This window comes from Rutidosis leptorrhynchoides, chromosome 3 (assembly GCF_046630445.1).
Source record: "Rutidosis leptorrhynchoides isolate AG116_Rl617_1_P2 chromosome 3, CSIRO_AGI_Rlap_v1, whole genome shotgun sequence".
Lineage (NCBI taxonomy): Eukaryota > Viridiplantae > Streptophyta > Magnoliopsida > Asterales > Asteraceae > Rutidosis > Rutidosis leptorrhynchoides.
In genome coordinates, this window is record NC_092335.1 from 70574218 (window position 1) to 70586266 (window position 12049).

Genomic DNA, 12049 nt, shown 5'->3' on the forward strand with positions numbered 1-12049 from the left:
GTTGTAAAATAAAACTAATACAAGAACAATTTGTTGATGATGTTGTTTGTAGGATGAAATTTGATTTTTTGCTTGCTTCTTTGGTATTTTCTCTTTAGTGGTAAATTCGTATTCTATCATTTGGTTCCCATTGATTTACTACAGACCTGTGACACCCAGATTTTTTTATTTTTTTTAAACACAGCGGAAGTAAATATTTAATTACCAAAGTAACTTTAGTTAATGTTTACATAACATTGTTCACAAACCAACTTTATACAACAACGGTGTTACGTGAAAACATAATTAAATTAGAAAACATCAGAGTCAACGCATAGTCAAACATGTCTTCAACCCGTCCGCAACACCCGTCCTAACCAGCAGTACCTAAACCTGCAAGGGGTGAAAATGTGGGGGAATTAGCACAACTGCTAAGTAAATGGATACTATCTAACAGACCAAGCATAAGCAACTGAACATGCAAGGGGGTCACAACTATGCTAACGTCCTGAACTAGCATACAACAACAACTGACAATATGAGGATCATCGGCTTGTACGAGCACACGACTTAGTTGATCAGGCTACAGTCTACCGATAGTCCACTTTACTGATTCCACGGCATAACCGTCCAGACGCAACACATGCGTCCTTCTATGCTATACTGAATAATCAGTAACATCATGACCCGACCAGGCTACCACGGTCGACCTCACATCAACCCTACCTTGCCGCCTCGGTGGGTTCCCAACCTTGCCGCCTCGGTTGGTGTCCAACTAACAGTGCGCACATAAGATCACAGATAAACAGTCATGCAATCGTCCTAACTAGCATGGCAATATCTAACTACGCATGGTAATCATACTGAACATAAACATAATATAAAGAGTCTGAACAAGTACCGTGTCAGCTACTTAATACTCTATCCGAAGATAGACCCATTCACCGAATACCAGCAACTAGCTCAGATAATCTATCACTGAGCGGCTTCCTTATCCTTATCACCTGAACATAAGGCAAATCAAGTTAGTTTCTGTCTGTTAACACGAAACAGCACAGGCTAGTAAATCAGTCACAAAAAGCGCCGCTAAAAGTCCACCTAACACTTATGCATTTTCAGAATTTACATCCTGATCATCATAAGTCACGCGGACACCATAACGGCTAGGAAACAACACTTAGTAAAATATTCTGCCCACAAAGCCACTCGGCCGACTGACTCACTCAGTCGGTCGACTGTGTCCACACACACGGTCGTGTGTCCTCTCACTCGGTAGACTGAGTAAAATAAAGTACCTGGTCAGAACTCAGACACACTCGGTCGAGTGTGTCACTCAACCGGTCGATCGTCTACACGATCGGTCGAGTGTCAAGAGACACTCGGTCGAGTGTGTTCATCTGAAGAAGAAGATGAACACAGCTACGGGTTTAACCCAAAATTCGCCATTTCTTGCTCTAGAGCTCGTTTCTTACCTCAAAACTGACCAAATCGACTACACTAAACATCAATAAACACAAACTCACAAGATTTTGACACTAACAACATCAAAATCAACCATTTTGACCCAATTTGCACTTTTAACAAACTTGACACAAAAACCTCAATTTCACAAAGATTAAAGCTTGATACACTATGATTCTTACCTCAAAAGACTCAGTAAATCGTAAGGAACAAGATGATATGAATGATTTGAGCTCTAGAACACAAATGAAACAACCCAACCCGTAATCAACACGACAAATTTTTTTTTAAAATAAACCATTAACGCCCAATTTAATGGTTACATAACGTGAAACGTTCCATTCAACCCATTAAAACAATATCACAAAGTTATGTTTACAAAGGTGGCACGAAGGCCCTTAATCGAATGTAATGTAAGTTCAACCCAATAACATGATAGTTTTAATCCAAACGACACTTGAGCATGGTTTGGGGCTAAACTACCCGAAACACTAGGCCAACTTCAAAAAGCTTCAACAAGCATCAAACAAGGGAAACTAGTGCCCAACAACCCCTTTCCCTTTCTCCGCACCTGCATCTATAAAGATAAACAACGAGAGGGGTAAGCTAATGCTTAGTGAGTGCAACAATTATACGATTACATATACAACCTACTTACTTGCAATCACTTACGCATTTACCGCATACATGCTAGCAATACAAATAATCATACTATCACAAGTATAACGCTAAACCTTCGACTACACAAGCTAGCATAGCAAAAGCATATAACTCTAACGATATAATATGCTACATTACGACACACAACCATGGTTAAGAAATAATACAAGGGATGGTACTCGCATTTCCCATCGTTGTTCACAACAACCGTTAGAGTACTTAACACGTCGTACACTAACCCTACGGGTGGCATCTTAACACGTCGATACTTCACCTCGGGCGATGTCTTAACACGTCGACACTTCACCCATTACAAATCTTGGAGTGGCATCTTAACACGTCGATAGTTCACCCCCGAGTGGTGTCTTAACACGTCGACACTTCACTCGCCACATGAGATGTGGTGTCTTAACACGTCGACACTTCACAACTCATGCTACACAAATAAATACATTATATATGCACGCATATAATTATTCCACTCACCTTATCGCCTTTGGTGAACTAGGAATCAAGCTCGCAACCTTCAATGTAATGCACCTATCACATTATGCATTTAATTAACATACAATCTAGTAGAATTAACCACCAACACTTAACCCTTGAGCATTTAATGACCCAAACGCATTAAATGACTCACTTACACCAAAACCGCCCATTAATGGCCATGACTCATCATAAATCACTAAAAGCTAGTGATTAGAGTCTACTAACACCAACTAACACAATTTATGGGTATTTCATACCCATCTCATCCAACTAGGTCAACAATCACCCATTTGACCCATTTTAACACTTAGGCTTACAAGTTTTGGTCAATCTTAACCCATTAACAACCTTTCATCATTTCAGTGTATAAGTGACAAACAACACAATTAACACTTACAAATCTCAATTTACATGACCAAACCCTAGATTAACACCATTTGGGTTCCCTTACACCAAATTAACCCAAGTTCACCCATTTAACCCCCAAATGGGTCTTACAAGTCTTAAATAAACAAAACCCTAGCCATAAACCAATTAAAACTCAAAACAAAGAGTTAAGACTTACCAACACTATCACAACGTAGCTAGAGACGTAGGGAACAACTTTAACACTTGGACTCGGGTGAGACTTGGTCTCCTTCTTCCTCAAATGAGCTTTCTCTCACTAAAACCTTTACTCTCTCTCTAAAATTGAAAGTGGTGTAGTTGGAATGTGTTTAATGAGTTATGATAACTCATGTATCAGTTTTTCTAAATCTAAAACCGTCCACAAGTGAAAAGACCAATACACCCCCAAAGATGCCATTTAATTTGGGTCAAAAAAAGTAAAACAGCGACATTTGTCGCGTTTCGCGACACCAGGTCGCGTTTCGCGACACCAAAATGCGACAAACAATTTCAAAACACGATAAAGTGGACAGAAGTGGAGTTCTGGAACTGTCGCGTCCCAGCCAGCTTTGTCGCGTATCGCGACCAACCAAAACACGATGGAACAACTCCAAACGCGACAGAAGGCCTGATCAAACCATTTTCAACATTTTCTACATTTAAAATATACACAATCGTTCGCGGTTAATAATAAACGTTTACAAGGTAAAACACGTACCTTTAGTCTATGTAAGAGGAAAACAGGGTGTTACAACTCTCCCCCACTTGAATCGGAGCGCGTCCTCGCGATTCAAGCCGCATGACAAGCCGGAAGATAAACCAAAACAAACTCTTCAGATTCCCACGTAAACTCGGAACCCTTTCGATGTCGCCATTGCACTTTGTAGGTTCTAACTTCTTTGTTCCGCAACATTTTAACCTTCTCATCAAGAATTACAATCGGCTCTTCAACATACTCTAATTTGTTGTTCAAAGCAATGTCATCTAACGGCACCCAAGTCGAGTCATCTGCAAGACACTTACGGAGATGGGAAACATGAAATGTGTTATGAATTCCCGCAAGTTCTTCGGGTAACTCTAGCCTATAAGCAACCTCACCAACACGCGCCAAAACCTTGAAATGACCAATAAACCGAGGAGCTAACTTTCCACATTTTCGAAACCGAATAACACCCTTCCATGGCGAAACCTTAAGCATCACCATGCCACCTTCTTGAAACTCAATCGGTCGCCTTCCTTTATCAGCATAAGATTTTTGTCTATCCTGCACCGCCTTAAGTCGAGCCCGAATCATCTCAATCTTACTATTCGTCTCTAAAACCAAATCGGTACTCCCGATTTCTCTTTGACCCACTTCACCCCAACAAATAGGAGTTCAGCATCTACACCCATAAAGCATCTCATAAGGTGGCATCCCAATACTAGTGTGGTAACTATTATTGTACGAGAATTCCACCAATGGTAAGTGCTCATCCCAACTACCACCGAAATCAATAACACACGCCCTTAACATATCCTCCAACGTTTGATTCGTAAGCTCGGTTTGACCATCCGTTTGAGGATGATACGACGTGCTCATTTTCAATTGAGTACCCATATCTTCATGAAACTTATTCCAAAACCGAGACGTGAAACGAGTATCTCGATCCAAAACAATATATATAGGAACCCCATGTCTCGATATCACCTCCTTGATAAACAATTTGGACAAAGTCTCGATGATATCGTTTCCCGAATGGGGAGAAACAAAGCACTCTTTGTCAACCGATCAACTATTACCCAAATCGTATCAAATTGGGTTCTCTCCGTCTTTGGTAATTTGGTGATGAAGTCCATGGTAATGTGCTCCCATTTCCATTTCGGGACTTCCAATGGTTGTAGCTTACCGTACGGCTTTTGGTATTCGGCTTTAACTTGTAAACACGTGAGGCAATGTTCAACATACTTAACAACATCACGTTTCATGCCGGGCCACCAATACTCTTTCTTCAAATCATTGTACATCTTCGTTGCACCCGGATGAACGGAATACTTTGACTTATGTGCTTCATCAAGTAGCACCTTTCGGTAATCGCCCATCTTGGGTACCCACACCCTACCTTGAAAGGACAACAAACCATGTGGGCCTAAGCTAATGGACTCCGTTTGCCCCACGATTCGTTCCTCATTTTTGTTGTTAACAAAAGCTTCAATTTGAATCTCACCAAGCTTTACAAGAAAATCGTTAGTAATAATCATGCGTAACGATCCTACTCGTATTGCCGGATGTTGACTCTTTCGACTCAACGCATCCGCGACCACGTTCGCCTTACCCGAATGATAAAGTATTTCACAATCATAATCCTTTACCACATCCATCCACCTACGTTGACGATAATTCAAATCTCGTTGATTAAATAGATGTTTCAAACTCTTATTATCCGAATAAAACGTACACTTGACACCATACAAGTAGTGGCGCCAAATTTTCAACGCATGAACCACCGCCGCCAATTCAAGATCGTGAGTCAGGTATCTCTTTTCGTGTTCCTTTAATTGTCGGCAGGCGTAAGCAATTACTTTATCCCTTTGCATTAGAACACACCCGATTCCATTTAATGAGGCATCACAATAAACCGTCATATCTTCGATTCCCTCCGGTAATACCAACACCGGAGCTCGACACAATTTCTTCTTTAACAATTGGAAAGCAATTTCTTGCTCATTTTCCCAATTAAACCTCACGTTCTTCCTTGTCAACTTCGTCAATGGAGAAGCAATTTTAGAAAAGTCTTGGATAAACCGACGATAATAACCTGCCAATCCGAGAAAACTTCGAATTTTCGTAGGCGTAGTCGGTTTTTCCCAATTCTTCACCGTCTCAATCTTCCCTGGGTCTACTTGAATACCTTCTCTATTCACAATATGACCAATGAATTGCACTTCTCTTAGCCAAAATTCACATTTGGAGAATTTTGCATATAACTTCGCCTTCCGCAACGTCTTCAACACACCACGCAAATGATGCTCATGTTCCTTCATACTCTTCGAATAAACAAGTATGTCGTCAATGAACACAATTACCGACTTGTCCAACATAGGTTGGCACACCCAGTTCATAAGATCCATGAATGCCGCCGGTGCATTCGTAAGACCAAAAGGCATAACCACAAACTCATAATGCCCGTAACGCGTTCGAAAAGCCGTTTTCTCTATGTCTTCCTCACGTACCCGCACTTGATGATAGCCGGACCACAAGTCGATCTTAGAAAAATACGTCGCACCTTGGAGTTGGTCAAATAAATCGTCAATCCGAGGCAATGGATAACGATTCTTGATCGTCACTTTGTTCGACTCCCTATTTTAACGGACGTATGCTATTTGAGAAGCGTACACGTTGGTTTGCGTGTATTATTAAGATGATTATACAAAGGGTACAAATTATATATACGTTAAGTTTAGTTACCAGGGTGCTCAATTTCGTAGAATATTTTGATAAACGTTTCTGGATGAAACAACTGAAATCTTGTGATCCATCTTTATATACAGATTATGCGAAACATACAAACTATGAACTCACCAACCTTTGTGTTGACACTTGTTAGCATGTTTATTCTCAGGTTCCCTAGAAGTCTTCCGCTGTTTGCTATTATAATATACAAGCTACGTGCATGGAGTCTTACATGGCATATTTTTCAAGAAAACATTGCATTCACCAATTCATCACCATGTACCTTATTTTGACTGCATTGTCAACGAAAGTACTATTGTAAACTATTATATACGGTGATTGTCTATATGTAGAAATTATCAGATGTCGAAAACCTTTGATTTAAATATACATTTATGGTGTGCCTTTTCAAAAGAATGCAATGTTTACAAAACGTATCATATAGAGGTCAAATACCTCGCAATGAAATCAATGAATGACGTGTTCGTCCATATGGATTTGGAGCGATCGTCACATAAATAAATGAGCGAAATTATGTAGGCGAATCTTTAACTCGGATAAATGTACGTGTGGCAATTAGAATGTTGTTAAAGCACCCACAATGTTCCTTAAACCAAGTTTTGCCATTATTGCTAAATTCAATCAAAGGTCATCTAAAAAAGCGATTCAAGAGCTTGTCATCCATTTGAATAAACTTTGACACATTCATTTAGAAACATTTGAGATAAAACATAATCAACCCATATGCTACCTCAATTAGAGTGAATAATTTTAGGAAGTTCTTACCTCTAAGGCTTTCTCCTCATCAAATATAGATTTTAAAAGCTTCCTCATTAACTTTTATTAGTGTGTCCCTGCGAGTGGGTGGTTATCTGCATGGTGAAAAAAAATATATATATTTCATTAAGTATAAAACTATATACATAAATTCAACTACTAAAAAATAATCTATAAACATGGATCTCATCAAAACAATATATATCAAACCAATAAAGCTATACAACATATATATACATAGAACTCATACTACTCAGTTCTATTATAAAACACCAAATATGTATAAACAAAATGAAAATCAAAATTAAAATACATTTTTTTACCATAAACTTTCAATAACTCCTTTTAGCTCTCAGGTCAGTTGTTATCATTGTCAGCTGCAAGCATTCGATCTTTAACATATCAATATTAGCAGTCAACAAACACACCTAGAAAAAACATTGAAAACTTAGTACTACAATCTAAAATTTATGAAAAAACAACCCATGAATAACTGAACATGTGAGGGAATGATAAAGCTCGATAATGGTAATAAGTAACCAAAACCTTTTAGCCCGTCATTTACAAATGTTAAAAAAAAGTCATCTATGAGAGAATTCGAGAGGCAATAACATAAACCTTTTACCCTATCATTTACAAATTTAGTTATAACTTGCAAGTGCTACAAGTTGATGATCTTGATCACTGAATGTACGTAATCAATATAAAAAATACAATAGGTATCTTCTAAAATTTAAATTTCAAATAACAATCTCTCATTAAATAACAATCTCTTATTTTTACCATTATATATTCCTTCAGTGACTAATAATTCATCTCAAGTGTCAATCAAGCATGTGCCACGACCCTTCACTCGCACTATTCCTTCATAGTTAATATGTCCACGTTTATTTTGAACCTGTGATCGATATTTAAGCTCATCACATATTTATTAAGCTGCATAATATCATATCATATTTATCTTTATAAATACATCAAAAAACTATAACCAAATTCCTACATGATGGTAGATCAAGTATAATGAGTCGGCAACAACACACATGATACCTATAAATGATTATCACATATTTTTTAATAAGAATCAAATTTTGAAACTAAAACATACCTCAAGAATGAAGCAAATCATACAAAAAACTTACGAACAAAGACTTAATACACTTACAATGTTGCCAGAAGATTTCACTGGTAGCTTTGTTTCCCATCTCCCAAGCACACCATTCACTGAAAAGCATGCTTCTTCAATATGACAACAATAACCCTTAATAAATACATCATCTCTATATTCAAGATGATGCTCGACATCAAGAGGACAACACAAGCCAGTATCTCGAAAAAACTATCTCGGAAAACCTGTACACAATGAATTAAAATGCAATAACTTTTTTTAAACCCCAATCACCTCAACCAATAGAACCATAAAACTCAAACCGCACTCAAAATTTGCAGAACCTATATCTGAATTATAAGTTTAACTGAATAAATTTGTTATAATAATACCCATAATAAATCCTAATACATCTCCGAACCTTTGGATGAACACGGAATCAATACGCTCTTATATTAAGAGTAATTTAGATAAGGGTAATGCGTGATGTTTATATAGTACATACCCATCTCTTCATATACTCATCAAAAAAAGATAAGATCCATATAGTTTGAGTCTATCCTGATGAGCAAATGTAGTTGTAAAAGTAATTCATTCAGTAAAACAGAAAAACACATGTTAACAAATACCTATACTTTAACAAAATTGTTTGGTGGGTTTTAATTTTCCCAAAACAAACCCTTTTGGCTTGTTGAGAGCAAGATAAAATTTCGGAGGCGGTTTTTAAAACGCTTACCGTTTAAATAAATGACATCCTTTGTTGGCTCATTCAAAATCAGTTTACACACATTATCAAAAATCAATATCATTAATGAACAAAGGATTAACGAAAGCTACAAATTGCAATGAATAAGCCAACATTCTGACCTTTGGAGTATTGCATACAGTTCCATTATCAAACACACGACCATTAAAAATTAGTTACTCACTGCTCCTTCTCGAACCCACCTAAAGATAAAGTTTCAATGACATTTCTCGCAGCCACCTGAAAAGCTTACATGATGAAATTAAAAGGTACAACAAATTGACTTACATTGGTATGACCCAATAATATTGGTAAAACGGATGTTTACCGATCAAGTCAGTGCATATTAAAGAAAAGAACTACTAACCTCGTCATTATTTTCTGCCCAAGCGAAAGTAAGTAACCTAATATCTGTATTTACAAACATCAAGCATAAGAATTAAAACCAATAAGAACTTACATTTTTTTAACTTACATTCAGTATCAATCTGACTATGAAGCAGAAAGATACATAAGCAAAAAGATAGATAAGAAAAAACTAACAAAAAACATTTGAGCCATGAAATTAAGAGACAAACCTAATAGTAAAAACTCTGGACATGAGATTGAGAATCACGATTTCAAAAGACAAATACTCCGCATGTAACCCTAATCGATCTCCCAACAAACAACATATTAGTAACAAATCAAATTTTGTAACCCTGACCTATTAATCGTCGATGCGTTCATATAAGAGATTTTGACTATGAATAGATGTTAGAAGAAAATAAACTATAATTAACGTTTCAAATAAAGTTTAGAAAAGAATCGGATTACTTAAGATTAGAAATCGTATGAAACGAATACCTTAATCAATTTCAGAGCATCTGTGATGATTTTCGTGAGCTGTGATAATCAATGAATGATTCATCATCGCCTAAGAGGACAATACCATTTAGAACCCTAATTTTGATTTCCTGCCTGTATGTTTCGTTCCGTATATTTTGATTAGGATTTTGCTTAATTAGAGTTACGATCAAGAATTATCATGATCGGGGATAATTAATCAACTATATTGTTAATAAAAAATTATTATTATTATTATTATTATTATTATTATTATTATTATTATTATTATTATTATTATTATTATTATTATTATTATTATGAAACTATTATATTATAAGATCTACATTAAACGTGTAAAATATTTGTATAAATGTTGTTTTTATTTTTCTTGATATTACGTTTAAAAATGCTTGTACAATTTTTGTAAATTTATTAACCTTATGAGTTAATTATACTAATATACATATTTACTGTTAAATACTTTTCTTATTACTTTTTAAATTAATAATAATTTTATTTTTGCTGAAAAAAATGAGAATTACTAGGACTTTAAAAAGATGTATGGTTAAAACTACCAATAGATCATAAACATTCAGTTTTGTTTCAATGTAGGCTATATACTCCAAAAAAAAATTACCATGGTAGTTCATAAATTTTAAAAATGTGTTGTTATAAACAAAATATATCTGACTACCTGCTAAATCGGTAAACTAATTAAGTGTCATTTTTGAACTGAGAGAAGTTACACAAACAGTTCTTGTAGTTTGCTCATTTTGCATGTGCTCCCTGAGGCTAACGGACGTTAAAAAATCCGTCAACACTTAGCGGAATTTTCTTACCGCTCGTTAAGATATGGAAATCGCGTAATTTTGATACTTCAATGACCAAACGATTCGAAAAAAACATAAGAGGTAAATGTGAAATATGAGACACGCATAATTTTTTCTTTAATAAATATGTAAAAACCTTATATATGTTGATAATGACACACAAACAAGTTCATATCCTATACTCGTATTTTTTTTTAGGGATATATGGCCTACATCGAAACAAAAATAAAATTATGACCTATTTGTAGCTTTAGCCATTTTATTTAAGGGACACAAAAACAAACAATCTTCAATGTTCAATGCGCAGACCTCCAGACAAAAACATCTTAAACAACAAACAACATCTTAGTTTTATTCAAAACCTATCACTTTAACCGCTTGAGTAGTACAATTGTGACGTGATTTTCGGATTTGGGTTAAAACTTTTTTTTTATACATGGATTTCCAACTCGCTTTGCGAGCCGACTAATCCCAAGGCGACTACCCGCTTTGCGAGCATCCTGAACCTCCGTGGGCACTAGTGGGATTAATTTTTTCAGCTCCATGAATTTGAACTCATAACCTTTATTTTGAATGGGTGGGCCTTAATCACTTTACCACCACCCCGTGGTTAATTTGGGCTAAAACTTTGGTTAACTTGGCAGACATAAATTTCTGACATAAATTTTTGAAAATTGGGCCAATTAAAAAAATGCATATCAAAATCCATAAAGCAAAAAAATAGGGATATTAAAGAGACGTTTCTAAACCATAAACCAAATCCGTCGCAAAACGTGTTATATGACGGATTTTCGACGGATTTAGTCCGACCCTAAAATCGCCCTCGGTAAAACTTAGCGACAGATTTTGCGACGGTCATAAATTTTAGCGACGGAGTTTCGACGGCATTCTTTTGTGACAGATTAACGACGGACTTATTTAACGACAGATTTGGGACGGCTAATTTACCGACGGACTAATGTACCGACAGATTTTCGACGGATTTGAGTTCATACTTTACCGTCATATTAACGACGACTATTTAACGACGGAAGACAATGTCCCAAATCTGTCGCTAATTATAGTAAAAAAAAATAAAAAATCATTTCGTATTCAGCTTCAATTCACCCATGGTCTGTAAATATAGTAGAGAGTATTTAGGAAACTTATATAAAATGAAACTTTATTACCAATTAATTCCAGAATCTTAATAAACAGTTTGAATAACATAATCAACAAAAATTAACTTTCAATAAGCAAATCATAGATTTATATTCACTAAGAACTAAAATCGATTACAGTATCTTCAATTGAAATTAAACAATAAATCGTAACAAGTTCAACATCTAAAATCTAAACCCAACCCTACAAACCAGATA

At 36.1% G+C, this 12049-nt stretch overlaps 1 long non-coding RNA gene across 6 annotated transcripts; it reads right to left on the reverse strand.

The window, feature by feature from the left end:
- Window positions 1-206: 206 nt before the first annotated feature.
- Window positions 207-10040, reverse strand: LOC139896304 (uncharacterized). Of its 6 annotated transcripts, XR_011776190.1 has the most exons (12): window positions 9880-10040; window positions 9612-9690; window positions 9401-9444; window positions 9156-9273; window positions 8346-8533; window positions 8184-8230; window positions 7967-8081; window positions 7507-7611; window positions 7193-7278; window positions 1924-2017; window positions 881-983; window positions 207-372 (listed from the first exon to the last, which is right to left on the reverse strand). It is a non-coding gene; the product is annotated as an uncharacterized lncRNA (long non-coding RNA). The 6 variants fall into 6 exon arrangements; XR_011776192.1 differs by lacking the exon at window positions 1924-2017; XR_011776188.1 differs by lacking the exons at window positions 207-372; window positions 881-983 and having other exon boundaries at window positions 1751-2017; window positions 9612-9681.
- Between the last annotated feature and the right edge of the window lie 2009 nt (window positions 10041-12049).